This window comes from Heterocephalus glaber, unplaced genomic scaffold (assembly GCF_053883595.1).
Source record: "Heterocephalus glaber isolate CG9 unplaced genomic scaffold, H.glaber_assembly_v1.0 deba00001481, whole genome shotgun sequence".
Lineage (NCBI taxonomy): Eukaryota > Metazoa > Chordata > Mammalia > Rodentia > Bathyergidae > Heterocephalus > Heterocephalus glaber.
In genome coordinates this window covers 23,400,925-23,421,252 of record NW_028258317.1, presented here as the reverse complement: position 1 = coordinate 23,421,252, position 20,328 = coordinate 23,400,925, and the positions used below count along the sequence as shown (strand labels likewise).

Here is a 20,328-nt window from a genome sequence, read left to right as displayed (position 1 = left end):
ATGTTGAAATAGCTTTACAATTACTAGGACATTACAGTTAACTGGATTAACAGTGTATCTCTTACAAAGAATCTATACCAATCATTTGAAACACTATGCTGTCAAACCATCCTGTACTAAAAAAGGTTCCTGATGCAATGCTTTATTGTATCACCTACTTTTTTTTTCGTATTCAGTTCTGTGGCTGTCTTATACTCAGGATATGGAAAGTCTACAATTGGGAAAGCAGGAAAGAAACAATACAAAAAATAAACAATACAAAAAATATTGCATATTAATGCAATGTGATAAAACGATGCATAAAAAAACTAGAAATCCTTTTTATATTTGCATGAAAACAGACATTTAAATTCTCAGTATTTTAATATGTATACTGACTGAGGGTCAAAATACGCATTATGAGAAGTTTATTCATGATTATTGGGTGAAATGTAATAAAAAGCTGCTTCTAAAATGTTAATTAACACCTTTCTGGAATCACAAGGGGATTAAATATACTTTTTAAAAATCACAAATCTATGTCATAACCTCAACTACTTTGAAGGCTATTTCTCATTGTTTCCTGATCATTTTACAATTCATTTTAGTAGAAATTGAAATATATGACCCTAATTTGAAAAATACCTCAATGTTTTAGGTGGCATACAGAAAAAAAACCTCAATCTGTAACACATACAGAAGGACACACAGACCAAAACTAGCCTTTGCTAGGTAAATAAAAAATGCTGTTTCCCAGTAATGAACTAAAAGTTACTAAAATCAAATTATATTAGAGAAAAATTATTATTTTGTTCTGAAGACAGCAAAAAGAAAAAAAAGCAAGAAACATTTAACAGGAGAAAAATTAGTATGTTGAGATGTAACACCTGGAAATTTCTTTTTTTTTTTTCTTAAATTCTTTTATTAGTACATTGTAGGTATACAACACAATTACATTTCTCATTGGGAATTGTACCTTTATATAATGCATCTTGGTTCTTATTTTTTCCTCATTCCTAGCCCTCCCTTCACCCCCTCCACCCTTCCCTATTTACAAAGACTTTATTTCCATTTTGTCCACTTCAAATCATTTCTCCTTTCCCTTCTTTCTTTTCCCCTGCCCCTCCCACTACCCCTACCCCTTTGGACCTTTTCTTCCTATTTTGCATTATCAATTATTCATTCTAATCATTGGTACATTTTAGGTATACAATATAATGACATTCATCATTGGAAATGTGCACCTTTACATAATCTCTCTTGGTTCTTGTTTTTCATCCTTGCCCAGCCCTCCCTTCAACCTCTCCAGTCCTCCCTATTTACAAAGATTTTGTTCCTATTTTTCCATTTTCTCATATTAATCCCATTCTCTTCTTTCCTTTCACCTACCCCTTTCACTTCCTTCCCCTTTGCCCCTTTTCTTCCTATTTCACATTACCTATTATACATTTAGTCCTTATTTACACTTTCAGTTTCTCACACCAGAGAAACTATTCGGTATTTATACACGTGTGTCCTATTTATTTCACTTAAGAGTATCGCCTCAATGTGCATCCACTTAGCTATAAATGTCTCTAATTTCTCATTTTTTATGGCTGAGTAGTACTCCGTTTTATAAAAAAACACATTTTCTTTATCCAGTCTCCAGTTAATGGGCACTTGGGTTGTTTCCAAGTTTTAGCTATCACAAACTGTGCTGCTATGAACATGGGTGCACATATATCACTGTGGTATGATTCTTTCAATTCTTTGGGGAAGATCCCCAGCAGTGGAATAGCGGGGTCAAATGGGACTTCCAGTCCTAGTTCTTTGAGGTATCTCCAGACTGATTTCCACAGTGGTTGCACCAGTCTACACTCCCACCAGCAGTGGAGCAGGGTTCCTCTTTCCCCACAGCCCCGCCAGCATTTGTTATTGGTTGATTTCATGATAGCAGCCGTTCTTTCTGGAGTGAGGTGGAATGTCAGCGTTGTTTTCATTTGCATCTCTCCAATGACCAATGATATTGAACATTTTTTCACGTATTTATTTGCCATTTCTACTTCTTTGTCTGAGAAATGTCTGTTCATTTCAGATGCCCATTTTCGGATTGGGTCTTTAAATTTGGGAGGTCTGATCTTTTTAAGTTCTTTATAGATTCGAGATGGTAGGCCTTTATCTGAGGAAAAGCAGGTGAAGATTTTTTCCCACATTGTGGGTTGTCTCTTCACACTGCTGGTGGTTTCTCTTGCTGTGCAGAAGCTTTTTAATAAGAAGAGATCCCACTTGTTGATTGTTTGTGCGAATTCATGGGCAACTGAGGTTTTGTTCATAAAATCTTTTCCTACACCAATGTCTTCAAGAGTTCTACCCAACTTCTGTTCCTGGAAATTTCTTTATGGTTCAGTCTCCAACCATTCACAAATTTTCATGATTATTATCTGTTATTAACTTTAATATGCAGATACAACTCAATAGAAACCAATTTTGTTGCATTTGTGGAAAATGTCATTGAAAACAACCTTATGTTCAAGTCTTTTTTCTACAAGGTCAGTCAGTCAGAACACAAAAGTCCGTCTATGAGAATTTGACAGGAAATACTGTGGCATAGGTGTTGGAATATTTGAAACCCCGTTTTTGTGACAGTGATATGATATGAAAATATAAAATAATCCAAGAAAAGATACTGATGCTGACTGTGATAATCATGACAAAAAATAATAGTACTGCTTGAATAATCTTATTTAAATCCAGCAAATATCCTCTGAAGATGGCTGCACATGTTGCCATCACTTAATGGACATGGAAACTAAAACCCAGAGAAGTTATGCTTTTTACAGAGTCATCTTCCCTAATTTCATACATATGCATGTATGTAGGCATATATACATGCATGTATATATGCAAACTTTTAGTTTTAGGCATGATATGCATCTTCATACCTCAGTCTTACAAAATCATGAGATTTACAGGCATGTGTCACCACTCCCAGTGGAAGACAAGTCCAGAAGCTCCACCGTTATGGTGGCAAAGGCAACCCTGCTGATCTCCAAATCTCTGTTGAGGTCCTTTTTTACCTTTCTTGTAAGAAAATGCATGTTTTCAGGCAGTTGGCCAGTTAGCTCTATTGTCCTATATTCTAGAATCCCAGATCTGAATACTTTTTCTTTTCATTTTCTTTTAGTCCAAACTGATAGACTTTCTCCTGCTGTATTCTATCTCTTATTCCTTACTTAAACAAAAATGCATGACTAAATCCATGAATATAGAGTTCTTTTCCAGCTACGCTCTTGGTGTTCTCTCCAAAACACACCTTCTCATTTATTTTTTGTAATATGAATAGGCTAATTTTCCAGGTATTTAAGTTCTCATTCTTTTTTGTTTAACAATTCATTCTATAATTCATCTCTCTCTTTCCTCTTACATTTTACTATAAGTGGTATATACTATATGCTATGATATACATTATATTATTTTACATTCACATTTCCATGACTTTAATCTATTTTTTTCTTTCCTGGAATAGGCAAACAAGAGCAAATGAGAGATCACAAGTAGAAATTGGACCACTGTCAGGTTTATTTAAAGGCAACTGATAGCCATAATTAGCAAAATGCCCTCTTATATTATTTTCTGTGCTTATCTTATTTCTATAAACACTACCTTTTTATTTTTCCAAGAATACAGATGGTGAAGAAAGAGTAACCACAGGGGAAATAAGGAAGAGTGGGGAAGTCTGCAGCGAGATGCTACTAAAGACCACAAGAGTGCTGACCTTAGTGAGTGACAGAGAGAAAACTTCCATTCTTTTCTCTTTGAGGACCCCACTCAACAACTTACTATTCCATCCAGCCTTGACATTGGAATCACGATTAAGCAGGTACTTTCCCAGACATTCATCTTCTGGTTTCCCAGGCATACAAAAGAATTTTCTTTTTCTACTTATGCCAATGTTCTTTCATGCCTCTTAGCTGATATCTTTTTCATATATTTGGCTATGGGTTTAAAGCTCCCGAAGATTCTCTCCTCTACCTGAAAAGGCTCGTTCTTCTAGATCCAGATTAAATGGCACCTCTCTATTCTGCCTTTCCCAATATCTCTAGGAAGATGCAATTGCTCCCTCAACTCTGCCTCCATAGAATTTTAATTAGGGTACATAAGTCCTGAGGCAGTTTACAAAAAACTTCACATGTTTTCTACATCATTTTTTTTCTTCTATCACTTTAATGAAGCTAAAAAGAGTAATCTTGGAAGCCATATATATTATATATTTGGTGCTGGGGATTGAACTCAGGGTCTTCACACTGTGCTATATCCCTAGCCTTTTTTATTTTTTGAGGCAGTCTAAGTCATTAAGTTCCTCAGACTGGATGGCTCTTGCAATTGCGGTGATGGAAGTTCTGTCAGTCATTTCTCATTTTTAGGGAGTCAATAGCCACAGGCTCACAGTCACATCTTCCCTAATTTCATATATATGCATGTATGTAGGGATGCATGTATATACATGAGCTTTTAGTTTTAGACATGATATGCATCTTCATACCTCAGCCTTACAAAGTCATGAGATTTACAGGCATGTGTCACCACTCCCAGTGGAAGACATCGTTTTATTATAATTTTTGATTGAAATTTATTTGTAATTTATAACACAAAGACATAAAACTGCACATATTTATGGAATGCTATGTGATATTTCAACACATGTATATATTGTCAATGTTTAGATCAGAGTACACATCTATCTTCTCAAATTTTATCATTTTTATGGCAAAAAAATTGCACAATTGCACACCTGAACTTTTTAATCCTACCAATAACTTATTACCCATTAAGCAATATTTCCTCATCCTGAGCTCCCTTTTTTAAGTCACATTTTGAAAATAGCAAACCATGAAATAGAAGGAGCCTACGAAATGGAAGGATTCTTAAATCTCCACTCTAATGAAAATCATTCAAGTACCAAGCACATTTTTAACTTTAAATGACAACTAAAATTTCACTGTGCTTGAGCAATTACTCATGTTGAAGTTTGTTCATTACAGAACTTCATATTATTTTAACCAACACAGAGGTATTACTTTGGTTTGATGTCATAACATTTAATAAGACTATAGCTATCAAGAAAATCATAAAAGAAATGCTAAAAGTTTGTGTATATACATGCATGCATACATATGAAATTGGGGAAGGTGTGACTGTGAGACAGTGGCCAAGGACTCCCTCACAATGAGGAACAGCTGACAGAACTTCCATTAATTCAGATTGCCTCTCTTTAATGGGCAGCTTTCAAGCAGCCTGTGCTCCTGCTGTTTGCAAAACTTACTTTGAATATACAATGCCAATTATGGGGAGTGAACATGTCAAGATTTTGACAGGTATCTAGAGAGTTATGCAATTAATTTTATTTATGTGCTTTCTGCTTTAAATGCCCCTGAAAAGAAGAAAATTGACTAATACAACTTAAAAGGAATATGTACTCATATTTATCTCTGCACACCAAATCACTACATGTCTTTCTCCCTACAGAAAGATAAAGAACCCAGCTGAAAGAATGTAAGCTGATCCAGTAAAATAATTGAATGTGGAAAACAAAATATGAAAACTCCCTTGTAAATTCTTGAGCTAGTCATTAAATGCAGAAAGAAAAAAAAAACAAAAAACCGAAAAGCAGATTCAGTGACCAGGGCCAGAGAAGGCTGCGAAGCTCGACACCTCTTTTGAATTCCAGGAGACCAGTGCATTTATTAGCATCTAGATATATAGATTTAATTATAGCACAATCACAATTTTACTGTCATCCTTCAAAGTTGAGAGGAAACAAGCTATATCCTGTTGCTGTATCAACCACTGTGTGATATATCTTGGAGCAGCGTATAATGAGAATACCAGAAGTGCTCCTTGGCACTTAAACACTGATGACGCTGTGCAATTAAATTGTCTGATATTGTGTGATAAGCCCCTTTTTGAACTAGGAAAACCCTTATGCAAATTATGGCTCAATTGCTCTCATATTCTCAACAAATCCAATAACCTTGTCATTTTGTTTTTTATATTAAAATAGACCCTTCAATCATTTATTCATTCTTTAATGCATATAATCTTTACTTTCTGAAAAAATAAAACAATTTCATCATCAAATAATAAAGAATAACAATAGTTACTACACTGTATATTGTTGTCATGAAACTTACTCAGAGTACAAGACATAAACTAAAAGGATTCTTATAGAAAAAAATTCAACATATTACCACAAATCTTTCTTTTCAACTAGCTAAGATAAACTAGTAGTATAAAGAAAACCAACTAGTATACATATGGAAATAGTTTTAATACAATGGAGTTTATAATTTGGACTTCCTATTTTTCTCTCTTCTATTTTGCTCTTTGTGTGTGTGTTTGTGTGTGTGTGCATGTGTGTGTGTACTGTGTTTCTCACATAAGAGAAACCAGGCAATATTTGAGCATATGTGCCTGACTTATTTCATTTAACATTATGTTCTCAAATTCCTCAAATTTATCTTTCGTTGTGGCAGTGTAGTACCTCATTGTTTATAAATACCACATTTTCCTTATCCATACTGTTTCCAAGATCCAGCTATTATAAATTGTGCTGCTATAAACATGGACATGCATGTATCCCTAATGCATATAATCTTAAAGCTACTATATGCATCAAAATATTACTTTTACACAAATAAACTTAATGACCTGATTGCTATATATTAATTTCTTCTATAAAAAATGGTAGTAAAATCTGAAATACAATAATAACATTGAAAAATATGAGCTGGGCATAGTGGTCCACACCTGAACTCAAGGGGCTGAGGCAGAAGGATCTTGAGTTTGAGGGCATCTGGACTGCAAAGCAAGAACCTGTCTCAAAAGTACTTGGCATGGTATTTATCTTTAGAAAGCTGACATTAAGATTTGAGTTATCCACAAGTCAAATATCCAAATACTTAAAAAAATGACTCTGAGAAGGTAGGAAGCTGGAGAATGATGGAAATCTTAATGTTTCAGAATTTGTTTTAGGTGCTCCTCTTACCTCCCTGGGCAGCTCTTTAGAGAAACAATTTCCCTTGGGAGGAAATACATTTTTGTATAATTCCAAAATATATACTTTCTGGCCTCTTAAACACATTTGCATCATTTAAATATATGTTTCTTAAAACCTGAGGCATTTTAATATTTGAATCTTCTATCTTACACTGGGAGTCTAAGGGAGGTGACAGGTGAAGAATAAAAAGCTTGATAAAGTGGCAAATAACAAGTAGAAAGGAAGAGAACAGCACTGCCCTAAACTTGCCCCTTGAAGGAATTAAGGTGTTCCTGCTTTGTTTCTTCCCTAAATTCCCTTGTTTGGCTTTCACCAGTCTGTTCCTATGTGAGCAGTACTTGTTTCTTGACTTGTCCTTTTCTACATACCTTGAGGTTTTCTCCCCGCAGGATGTCATGTCCACAGAAGTAGGGGTGAGAATGAGAGCATAAGGTATTGTGAAAGGGGAGGAAGGAGAATAAAACCACTATGTACTGTAAAGTTGAACCACTTTTAGGAAAGAGTATATATGAAAGCTTAAAATCTGGAAATTCTGTCCTTGAAAAAGACCTGAATTTGCATATCATTTTTGCCACTAAGTTATAATTTAACTACAACTGAAAAACAAGGGCTGAAAGGAATGTGGAATAAGTGATGGGGGTTGGAAGTACCAATTTGTGAACATCATTCAATTATAGAAATCTTCAAGAACCAGAGAATTCTGCAGCCAGAATGGCTGATTTCATGGGCTGAAACATCTGCAGTAGTAGGGTGTTCATTTTTGTTCCTCCTCTCACACTAACTACCTGTGATATTCTGGAAAATTATTTGTATCCGTCTGAGTCTGTCTTCTCATCTTTCCAGTAAAATGTATGTAGAACATTTCCTGATCTTTGCCATTCTTCCCCTTCCAGTAAAACTATATCTTTTTCTGTTCCTTGCCTTTTGCCTTTTGTTTTTGTACTTACCTTTTATACCTTCTCTTTAAAGAATGAACAACTGGAAGGCTTGTTGATATCCCTTTTGCCTAAAGCAACACCTGGCACAAAAGAAATGATATGTAAATGCTTGTTGAGTTTCTGACTAAAAAACTGTGGTCATTACAGTTACCTCCTTCCTTGAGGAAAATTAAGTGAGGTACATTGTGTTGAATATTTAATTGAAAGAGTCATAAAGTCGCATCAAAAGACAGAAAAAATGATAAAATAATATCATTTTACTCAGCAATCAGGAATAAAATACATTAAGGCCCCAAATAAGTTTGCACTTTCCTACTCAAAACGTGCAAGGAATGTAGTATTAATTATAGGTAAAGAGGCAATTTTAGGCTAGTTCCCAGCATAACAGTGAGTCAAACCAGTCATATGGTAGGGAGCAGCCTCTATAGCTGAATTTCAGCTGAATAACTGAGGGTTAGATTATGGAACTAGGAGAGCACTGCATCTTTAAGACACTATTTGTTAGCTACTATTGGCATTAAATACAGATTTAAAACCTTCTCCATAATAAAGGTCCATTCCAAAATACAAAATGAAACAACCAAATTTTTTCCTACATGCAAAATAAGGATAGACTAAGTAAATGATTGAAGATAGTTAAATAAATTCATACAGGTTGAACAGATATAGATGTTGTTCTTCAGCCAGTAAAAGTTTAAAACATCTACTTAATGTGATCTGCATATCAATTTTATTTGGATGGTCCAGTTTTATTTTTAAAGTTTATAATAAATACATTAAATAAGACAATGTTTGTGAAGTTCATCTCAGAGTTTCTTGTTCTTTTTTGTTAATTTTACTGCTACATTTTAGGTACACAATAAATAAAAACATTCATCATTGGAAGTTTGTAACTTTACATAATGTATCTTGAATTTTATTTTTTCCCCATTCCCCTACCCTCTGTTCAACCTCCTCACCACTCCCTATTTACAAATATTTTGTTTCCATTTATTCCCTTTCCTCATATTAATTTTATTCCTTCTTTCCTTTCTCCAATCCCTCACATTTGCCCTTGCCTTTTAAACCTTTTCTTCCTATTTCACAACATCTATTATGCCTTTTGATCCTTATTTGCACAGCCACAGTGATATATGTGCACCCATGTTCATAGTAGCAGAGTTTGTAATAGCTAAAACTTGGAAACAGCCCAAATGCTCATCAACTGGAGACTGGATAAAGAAAATGTGGTATTTTTATAAAATGGAGTACTGCTCAGCCACAAAGAATGAGAAATTAGAGACATTTATAGCTAAATGGATGCACATTGAGGCAATACTCTTAAGTGAAATAAATAGGACACACATGTGTAAATACCGCATAATTTCTCTACTATGAAAAACTGAAAGTGTAAATAAGGACTAAAATGTATAATAGAGAATGTGAAGGAGGAAGACAAGGTCCAAAGGGGAAGGAGGAGCGGGAGGGGTTGGGAAAAGGAAAGAAGGGAAAGGAATAAATATGAGAAAAGGAAAAAATGGAAATAAAGACTTGGTAAATAGGGAGTGATGGAGGGTTTGAAGGGAGGACAAGGGAATGGGGAAAAAATAAGAACCAAGATATAATTTGTAAAGGTACAACTTCCCAATGATTAATGTCATCATATTGTAAACTTAAAATGTACCAATAAAATTAATGAATAAAAAATAAATCATCTTTAGCAGAGGAAAATGCAGAATATCATCTTAATGTTGCTCTTCTATATGTGTGCAATAAAAATAAAAATAGAAAAGGCCCAAATCCATGCAAATACGAATGAAAAGGGTGAAATTACAACGGACCCAGCAGATATCCAGAGGACCATCAATACCTACTTCCAGAACCTATACACCAATAAGATGGAAAATACAGAAGAAATGGACAGAGTCCTAGATACATGTGAAGTACCAAAGTTGAACAAAGAAGACCTAAAAATTCTAAACCACCCAATATCAATCAACGAAATTGAAAATGTAATTAAAACTTACCAACTAAGAAAACCCCAGGTCCTGATGGCGTCACTGCTGAGTTCTACAAGACAGCTAGAGAGGAAATACTGTCACTACTGTTTAAACTCCTCAAAGAAATAGAAAGGGAAGCAATATTCTGGAATTCATTCCTGGAAGCAAGTATCACCGTGATCCCCAAAGCAGAGAAAGACTCACCCAAAAAAGAGAACTACAGGCCAATATCACTAATGAACATAGATGCAAAAATCCTTAATAAGATACTGACACATAGAATACACAAGATCATCAAGAAGATCATACACCCTGACCAAGTGGGATTCATCCCAGGGATGTAAGGATGGTTCAACATATGCAAATCAATAAATGTAATACACAATATCAATAGAGCCAAGGACAAAAACCATATGATCATCTCAATTGATGCAGAAAAAGCATTTGACAAAATCCAACATGCATCTATGTAAAAAACTCTCCAAAAAACTGGAATAGATGGTCTCTACCTCTATCTGATAAAAGCCATCTATGAAAAAAAAAATGGCCAGTATCTTACTAAATGGTCAAAGACTAAAATCCTTCACACTAAAATCAGGAACAAGACAAGGATATCCACTATCAGGATGCCTGTTCAATACAGTTCTGGAAACATTAGCCACAGCAATTAGACAACACAAAAAAATACAAGGAAGAAAGATAGGAAATGAAGAAGTCAAATTGCCATTATTTGCAGATGACATGATATTCTATGCAGAAGACCCCAAGAACTCCACCAAAAGTCTTCTAGAATTAATAACCAAATTCAGTAAAGTAGCTGGATACAAGGTCAACACACAAAAATCAATAGCTTTTCTGTACACAACAAACAGGCTCACTGAGAGAGAAATAGGGCAAATAATTCCTTTCACAATAGCATCCAAAAAATTGAAAGACCTAGGAATCAACCTAAGGAAAGAAATCAAAGACCTCTTCTCTGAAAGCTATAGCACTCTGAAAAGAGAGATTGAAGATATCTGAAAACTGAAAGACATTCCCTGCTCCTGGGTAGGAAGGATCAATATAGTGAAAATGGCCAAACTTCCAAAACTGCTAGATAGATTCAATGTAATCACAATTGAATTCCCAGCAGCATACTTCATGGACCTTGATGAAACAATCCAAAAATTCATTTGGAACAAGAAGAGACCTAGAATAGCAAAAGCAATTCTATGCAACAGAGACATGGCAGGAGTATCACAACCCACAACTTGAAACTATACTACAAAGCTACTGTGATAAAACAGCATGGTACTGAAATAAAACAGACCTGAGGACCAGTGGAACAGATTAGAAGATGTAGAAACAACTCCAGACACACTCAGCCACCTTATCTTCAAAAAAGGAGCCTAACACCTTCACTAGAGGAAAGATAGTCTCTTTAATAAATGCTGCTGGAAAAACTGGGTTTCAACTTGCCAAAGATTAGAACTAGACCTGTATCTCTCACCTTTAACTAAGATAAAATCAAAATAGATTAAAGATCTAAATATTAAAACAGAAATGCTGAACCGGCTGGAACAGATGTTAGGTAGAACTCTTAAAGACATTGGTGTAGGAAAAGATTTTATGAACAAAACCTCAGATTCCTGTGAACTAGCACAAACAATCAACAAGCGGGATCTCTTCCTATTAAAAAGCTTCTGCACAGCAAGAGAAACCACCAGCAGTGTGAAGAGACAACCCACAATGTGGGAAAAAATTTTCACCTGCTGTTCCTCAGATACAGGCCTACTATCTAGAATCTATAAAGAACTTAAAAAAATCAGACCTCCCAGATTTAAAGACCCAATCCAAAAATGGCCATCTGAAATGAATAAACATTTCTCAGACAAAGAAGTAGAAACAGCAAATAAACATATGAAAAAACATTCAACATCACTGGTCGTTCGAGAGATGCAGATGAAAACAACACTGAGATTCCAACTCGCCTCACACAGAATGGCTACTATCATGAAATCAACCAAAAACAAGTGCTGGCAGGGTTGTGGGGAGAAAGGAACCCTTCTTCATTATTGGTGGGAGTGAATACTGGTGTAACTGCTGTGGAAATCAATATGGAGATACCTCAAAGAACTAGGATTGGAATTCCCATCTGACCCAGGTATTCCTCTACTGGGTACCTTCCCCCCAAATTCAAAGAATCATACCACAGTGATACATTCGCACCCATGTTTATAGCGGCACAGTCTGTAATAGCTAAATCTTGGAAACAGCCCAATTGCCCATCAACTGGAGACTGGATAAAGAAGATGTGGTTTTTCTATAAAATGGAGTACTACTTAGCCATAAAGAATGAGAAACTAGAGACATTTATAGCTAAGTGGATGCACATTGAGGCCATACTCTTAAGTTAAATACATAGGACAGATGTGTAAATACTGAATATTTTTTCTGTTGTGAGTTTATTATTCTTCTTGTCTCTTGCCTTCTTCACACCATGAGTACATGAAAAAAATACTAGCAAGAAAAATTTTAAAAACCTTCTAATAAAAAATAGAAAAAAAGAGAAAAAAGTAACAAATATGTGAATTTATCTGGGAAGGGATAGAACAGGTAAAAACAGTTAGAGGTGGATGAATGGAAAAGCTGGTCAGGAGAATATAAGGAGTAAGACAGGCAAGATAAGATGGTTTCTGGTTCATACAATGAATATCTGAGCAATTCTGATATTGTTCTTTAAGGGCCCAGTGTTTCTTATCAGGCTGAGACTGACCATATAGTATGCTGAGTAACAGTACACTGTACACTCATGGACAACACATTTATGGACGAACTCGTGGATTTATCAAGAAACATTCTGCCATGTAAAATGGATTAATAACAATGGCTGAACAAGTGACGCTTATTTATCCTTCACATAACATTCATCACAGAAGCAGTCCCATACCATTTTTATCTATAAATCAAGCCAAGAAGCCACACTCCTTCTATATTATTGTTCTACCACCTTCAGACAGTTGTCTTTGCCTGCATGAATCAAGATGACTTACCAGGACAGCCCATACCATATCTATCTTTCAAGTTAGTCAAGGAAGAAGAAGCACACTTGCAGAATCTTCAAGAATATGATCTATAAGTGGCATAAATAATTTTAGTCCTAATGGACTAGAAATTAGACATAAAGCCAAACATATATATATGATATATATCATATATATATCATATATATATCATATATATCATATATATCATATATATCATACATATATCATATATATCATATATATATCATATATATCATACATATATATCATATATATCATATATATCATATATATCATACATATATATCATATATATGATATATATATGATGTTATATGAGTTTCTACTGAGCTTGGTTTAATCTCTAATAATTGGTTTAAATGAAAGATGACATTCAAACATTTGAAAAAATTGGTGAAAATAAACAACCCCATTTGTGAAAAACAACAAGAATGCAAGAGACACTTGGGTCTTTTTTGTGAATTTTTTTTGAGAAATTTTACAAAGCAGAAGAAATAGGCCTACTCTACTGATACTTTTCAAAGTTTTACTCGGCAGGTGACGGTGTTATTAAGTGTTCAGAAGCTTAAGCAAAAACAAATACAGGCTGATTGTTCCCATATGTGATTATGTTGTTGGGTGCCATAAAACAAAACCTTTCATGACAGAAGAATTGAATTTTTCTAGGATTAGTAAGCAGCTGTAGCATTTGTACAGTGTCTGTGTGCCAAGACTGAGTCCTGGCCCTATCATTTTCCAACTTTATAATTTGGTGAGTCAATTTTCTATAGATAAATTTTTATTAGCCTGTAAAATGGAGATGCAAAATATTCCAGAGGACTAGAATAAAGATTTTATATATATATATATATATATATATATGAAATCAAATGTTTATTAGATGGTTCTCAATAAATGTTACCTCAGTGTCCTTGCTCCTATTAACTGGTCCACTATTTAAAAATTTTATTTGTTCCATCAAGTTTTATATGTTAATGGAATTATGTTTTCTAACAAATTATTGTAGAGAACTATTATTGAAGCTTATCTGTTTTTTGCTATCTGTCATAATAGCTATAGAAGAAATTTGTTCAATTTGATCACCAACAATAAAGTTCTGAAAAAAAATAAAGTAAAGTTCTGAATTAGATGGTAAAACTTAAAACTTCAAGGGAGAAAAATGCTAGCACCAGTTAGAGGAATATACTAAAATTAGTCTGATTTGAGTAACCATGTTTTAAATTTAGAGCCTGAAGACCCACCCTCGTACGGAAGCAGAACCCCAAGAACTCCATTTTGTATCCTGTATACTTAAGCGTTGAAGTGATTGTGAAAACTTTAAAACTTGAGGATTACTGGCATAAAGATGCAAGTATGAAACTGTTACTGATCAAGATACATTACATGAAGGTGTCATGAATAAACCCAAGGTATGTATCAGTTTTCCTTGGTCTGACAATGAGTAAATAAAAGTTATTCTCCTGATTAGGTACTTCTGTTCAAGTTGAATCTTCCTTCTACCTCCCCCCCCCCTTTTAAATTCATGAGTCACACCATTATTTTTTTTTTAATTTTTGTGATATGTGGGTTAAAGCCACAGCTTTATGCATGCTAGTCAAGTGACCTACCATTGAGCTACAACTTTCTCTCAGCCCTTTTTATTTTTTTATTTTCAGACAGGGTATGCTTAATTTTCCTGGACTGGACTTGAACTTGTAAACCTCCTAATTCAGCCTCCCAAGTAGCTGGGATTACAAGAATGTGCCACCACATCTGATTAATCAAGTCAATTTTTTCAGCTAATTATATCCTTATCTGGAAGGTTTCAAGAAATTCATTAACATTTGGAGGATTGGCATGATAGAAAACCTATTAGCAGATCCAGATGTGTAGCTACCATTTAAAATCAACAATGTTCCAAGCAGGAGGTGATTTACAAATATTATTTTCATACCTTAAAGAGTAGAAAAGAGTAGAAAATGTAACTATTATGATCCCCACATTATAATAGGAATATTATTCTGAGGTCAAGAAGTTAAGTGACACAATGACTATTTCAGAGCTAATTGTACAGGAAGCACATGCAAAGTAATTACAGAGAAAAATCAAAGAGAAGAAATGTGGCCCTAAGCAGAGAGAATTCTATTCCTATAAAACTTTTTAACTCAATACAAAACTAGATGCACCATGAGGATTTGGGAATAATTGGTTACTTGTATCTTTTCTAAAGTCAATACTGTTTAAGTGAGAAGTAACACAACGTAGCTAGCACACAGACATTTATGGGGGTGTCTCAGAATAAAAACTAATTAAAATAGCATTAGTAAAGAATGGCCAATCTTCTGTTCCCATGGTTCTCTGGAGAAAGCCATTCTCTACTGATATTGGAGAGCCTGGCCCAATTACTACACTGCATCCATTAATTTTATAGGCTTTTACTCTTCCATAAAAAAGTGAAAACAGATTGGAACCTGGGAACAATTTAAAGCCTCTCCTTTGAATCTCACATTGAATCCTGGCATCCCTCCCCCGACTCCTTTTCACAACACAAGAAGGTAAAACTGTAATTTCCAACTGCAGCATACCTGCTTTCACAGCAATGTTGCTGATTATTACAAACACAGAAGACTCTTGTAAGCACAGCTTCCACTAACAGAATGCTTTATAGACTCCAAGTGCTCACTGTTGAGTAACTCACATTTGACTGCCTGGTTCAGAGAGCGTATTTGGTTTCCAATCATTGAGGCAGATTTATCTGCACATTTTCAGGCAGGATAGTAGATTAACTAAATCTAATGGTACTGCTGAGTTCTAGGAATAAAATTCTATGTTCTTTCATTTATAAACTAATGACTCTACAGTGTAATGAAATTCTAAAAGTTTCAATCAGCAATTTAAAGCTGCCCAAATATATTCCATGCTAATATTACATAATGTTGAAAATGTTAAAAGGGATGAACTTTTTAGATAAACATGTATTTAATCACAAATCCTCCTAGATAGACCTTGAACAAAATACTAGATTATATTTTAATACCATTTATACCATCATGTCTTTGATACTGATGTCAATATGATTTATATTAACTGTGTACAAAGCAGAATGTCAGGTATTTGCATATACTGTACTAACTCTTATTTGAATAAAATCTCTTAACATAACGGCACAAGCTGTAGGAGAGGAAAATGAGACTCTTTAAATTACTTGCTCAAGACTGTGTGTATACACTTTACCCATAAGGAGGCATTAATATTAGTTCCATTAAACCTTACCATTGGCCATGACAGGATTTTGGTATAGAGGAAGATTTTTTTAAATAGATTTTTTTTATAGATTTTTTTCTTATAGCAAACATGAGTGAGAAAACTATACTATATCTTTTATTTTATTTTTTCTATAATGTTCAATTGCTCTGAAACCTTAACATCTGTGTAACCAGTCAATGATTTTAAAGAAAGCGTTTTCTCCTGAAGAGCAGTCCAACATAAAGGAAATTCCTTTACTTTGCTTTTCCATCGAGGTAAGGCAATTACGGTTCTTCTCTAAATGATAATTGAAAACTTGATACACTTACCCTCAACCTAAGTTAATTTTTTGGCTTTTCAACTATTTAAAAGGCTAGAAGCCACACAGCAGAAAGAGTAAAGTTTACAGTCAAATAACTCTTGTGCTACTAAGTAGCTAGCTGCAAGATCTTGAATAAGGTTTTAGTTTCCCCAAATTTCTCTTTTCACATTTATACACTGGGGATAATAATACCTACCACTTAGGGCTATTGTGATAATACTGACTCATGTAAATAACACAAAAACACACAGTAGGAAATCAGTCAAAAATTTAACTTCTTTACTCGTTCTCTATTCAACTTTAGGAGCTAGAGAATAATTACTGTAAATTAATAAAAAGGTTTTTCTGAATCTTCTTGTGTACTGGGTGAAAACCTTCATAATTTTTATTTCATTAGATGTTCATTACAAAAAATTCACACAAATACAAAACACTATGATTTTCTTGGTGACAAAGGGCAAAATATTAAGAATCATGTCCTCTTACCATAATATGAAGCAATTTCAACGCTCAAACTTCATTTGGGATATTTCATCTATAAGGATTCTACATCTTGAAACCATCTTCAGTGAATTTCCTAAATGAAATGAAACAAAAAATCTTGGGAATATGGAAAAATAATAAATTTAGCTTCTAATAGTTGTCATCTCAAGTACCTCATGTCATTTTCCATCTAGATATTTTTGCTCTAATTCTAAAAGTAAAAAAAAATAAAAAAACAAAAAACAAAAAACAAAAACCACACAAGCATTTCCAGGCTGCAAATTTGTAGTCCAATCTGATGTACCCATCCTGGATAACACCACTGCTTACATTTTTACATAATGACTTTCATTATATGTAGTATTTGTGGGTCAATATGTATTCTTAAATAGATGTTAGGAAATAATAATTAAAATATAAAACACTTTTCCTATCAGACAGTATTTTCATTCAATTTTTTGAAGTTACTATGTATCAGTAATATCATGTGGATGATGAGAGAAAGTATGGAGCAATCAAGTTACACTTAATCTGTTAGCGAAAGAGAAATAATTTTAATGCATAGCATTTTTCTTTTAAGAAGCTTATAAATGTCCTTCTAAAGCATAAATGAATAAAACAAAACCACTGTAACACTGGACATATTTAGTTAATTTTTAGCATTTTAATTATTATGAATACATATATTCTATCCATGATAATTTTGCAAACTGAAAGCTCATTCAAACATTTACTGATATAAACCCCCACTGTAAAAAGTGAGAAATTTCCAGATTATTATTCTTAGATAATTCTTTTTTTGGGGGGGGGGAGGTACTGGGAATCGAACACAGGTCCGTGTGCTTACAAGGCAGGCGGCAGAACCACTAAGCTAAATCCCCTGCCCTCTTATTTCCTTTTTTTATCTTTCCTTCTTCCTCACACGTGCAAGCATACTGACATATATATACACACACACACACCTGACAAGTCAAATTTATTGCAAGAAATTATAGTGAAATTGCACAAAACACAATTAAATCACAATTATTCAACAGCCTAGATCTATACCCTTTAATAACTGTTTTGGTTTCATTAAAATAGAGTCTTCTACAAAATAATTAAATAAAATCCTGGTTATGCAAATCACAGAAAGGAAACACAGAACACTTGATTGTCTGAAATAGCTCAAGCTTAAGGAGGCATGTCATAGTGATTAATTTAAATTAGTCACTTTGGAACAAATTTTTAGCTTCAATCTCCTGGTGGCTTCCTGGATTTTTATTTCTGCAAAAAAAAAATATAATCACAATTGTACTAGGTGGCACAAATGAGTCTCTCTTCCCAAACGTTAGATACAAAAGAGTCTGCTAGGTCCATCCACTAATACTGACATCTTCAGTTCTCGATAGATTCATTTCAGGTAAACACTCTGAACAAAGTTTGCTCTGATCTCTCAGTGGAGGCGTGCTAAGAATTCTCCGTCTTTAAATTACTGTTTCTTATCTCCTAATGAATGCTTCTATATCCTGATTTGAGATTTGGGCACTGAGACACCACACGACATATTTCCATTGTCAGTTGCCCTTTTTTTAAGGTTCTACAATAGGGAGCACTAAAGAGAGAAAGGAAACATTCTTTCCTTTCCTTAGTAATCATCCTTCACCAATTTAGCCTCAGCAGTTTGTGCACAGATTTTGCAAGCCCTTCCAAGACTAACTCACTCTGTCTCCTCAGAGGTGCCAGCACCAGGTGGCTTGCATCCCTTCCTGACAGTTCCTGGAGTTTGAGTTCCCTCAGTCCTCTGTTCTGAGCTCCTGCAACACCATCACTGGCAGCATAACCCATCTCCAAAAAATATGGACTGGAGATATGCAAGGTCTCTCTTGCAAGGTCCCAGGATGTTCTTCATTTATATCCAAACCCTATAGTGAGAGCTATTATCTCTGTATAAACCCAGGGGCCTCTTTTTCATGTTTCAGTTCTGCAATAGCTGTATAAAGCATCCTTATATAAAATTTATTTGCTGAAATAACAGATATTGTTTGCTTCTTCCTGAGTGAACTGTATTAAAGAATCTGGATTTTATTTTTAGAATGGAGGTGGGCAAAAACAGAAGAGACGGGAAGATAAAGAGTCTAACTTTCATGAAAGTACTTGCCATTTATTTTGTAATTTAATCTCCAATAATGTGTGTAAAATGTGATAGGTTATTAAAACACTCAAAAATGAAAAAAATCAAGTTTCTATAATGTGTTATTACCTTTATATACTTGATTCCATTTAGTACTCATAAATTTTCTGAAGAGACTGAATTAGATTCATTTTATGGATAAAGAATTGAGATGGAGGATAAATTACATGTACTATTTTAAACAACTTATAAGTGATAGCTATATAAGTAACAGTAAGAGGCAATATATATTAAAAGAAAAACAAGGGAAATATTTCCTTTGATACAATTTTCAATCACATTTACCAAGAATTTTTCTTTGCTCTTCTCTGAAATATTGGTTTACTGTGTGTGTGTGTCTGTGTGTGTGTGTGTGAACAGTTTTGCCCTTCTCTTCTGCAGTGAAAAGAAAGGCACACTGATTGTTGATGGAGGTAGTGAGGGATGGGGTGCAGTGGAAGAAGGCAGCTGATGTGGCCATGTGCAGCATGAAGGAGGAATCTGGGCATGTGAGAACAGAATCTGCCACTGGACATCTGCCAGGTCACTGTCTCCCAGGCTGTGCACAAGATGTATTGTCAAGGCCTTCACACTGTCATATACTCAAGCTGCTAAGAGCTGGAGAATTCAACATACAATTTCCCCTCTAACTGTAACAGTGCGTAACTTGTGATTGAGATAGCTAAAGTGATAATTCGCTCTACTCTGAACTGTCCCTATTTCTCTCACCATACATTATGTCCAAATTTTTATACAGTAAAGATTCCCTTTGCCTTTACAAAATGGCAATCAACTAATTTCTAAATTGTCACACTATTATTGTAAAATACAAGGAAAAATGCTACATTCATTATAAAAAAAAAAGGTGAAAAAGTAAGTGACTCTAATCATCATCAGTGTAGCACCATTAGTGTTTAGACTAATAGGATGAAACTGTGTGGAGTGATAAATATAATTAGTCTCAAATAAGTCCATGACAGGAAAATGGGAATTCTAGGATGATATTCACCGTTATGGAAATCAAAGGCAACTTGGCAGCAGGCACCTTTGGAAACAGCACAAGCTCTGTGAGACTGCATGTAACACTGGGTGGTGGGGGTGAAAACAGGATCTGGGAGATTGACAAGACTGCTGGTGCCAGATGTTGTGATGCCAAACAGGAATGAA

General features: G+C 34.5%; 1 protein-coding gene across 15 annotated transcripts in view; it reads right to left on the bottom strand.

Moving 5' to 3' along the window:
* Positions 1–20,328, bottom strand: part of Lingo2 (leucine rich repeat and Ig domain containing 2) — a 1,224,968-nt gene that overhangs the window by 980,870 nt on the left and 223,770 nt on the right. For all 15 annotated transcript variants that reach the window (XR_015440039.1, XM_087183798.1, XM_021252956.2 and 12 more), the window contains one exon: positions 17,013–17,103. The gene's annotated coding sequence lies outside the window, so the exon portion shown is untranslated. The remainder of the gene's footprint in view (positions 1–17,012; positions 17,104–20,328) is intronic.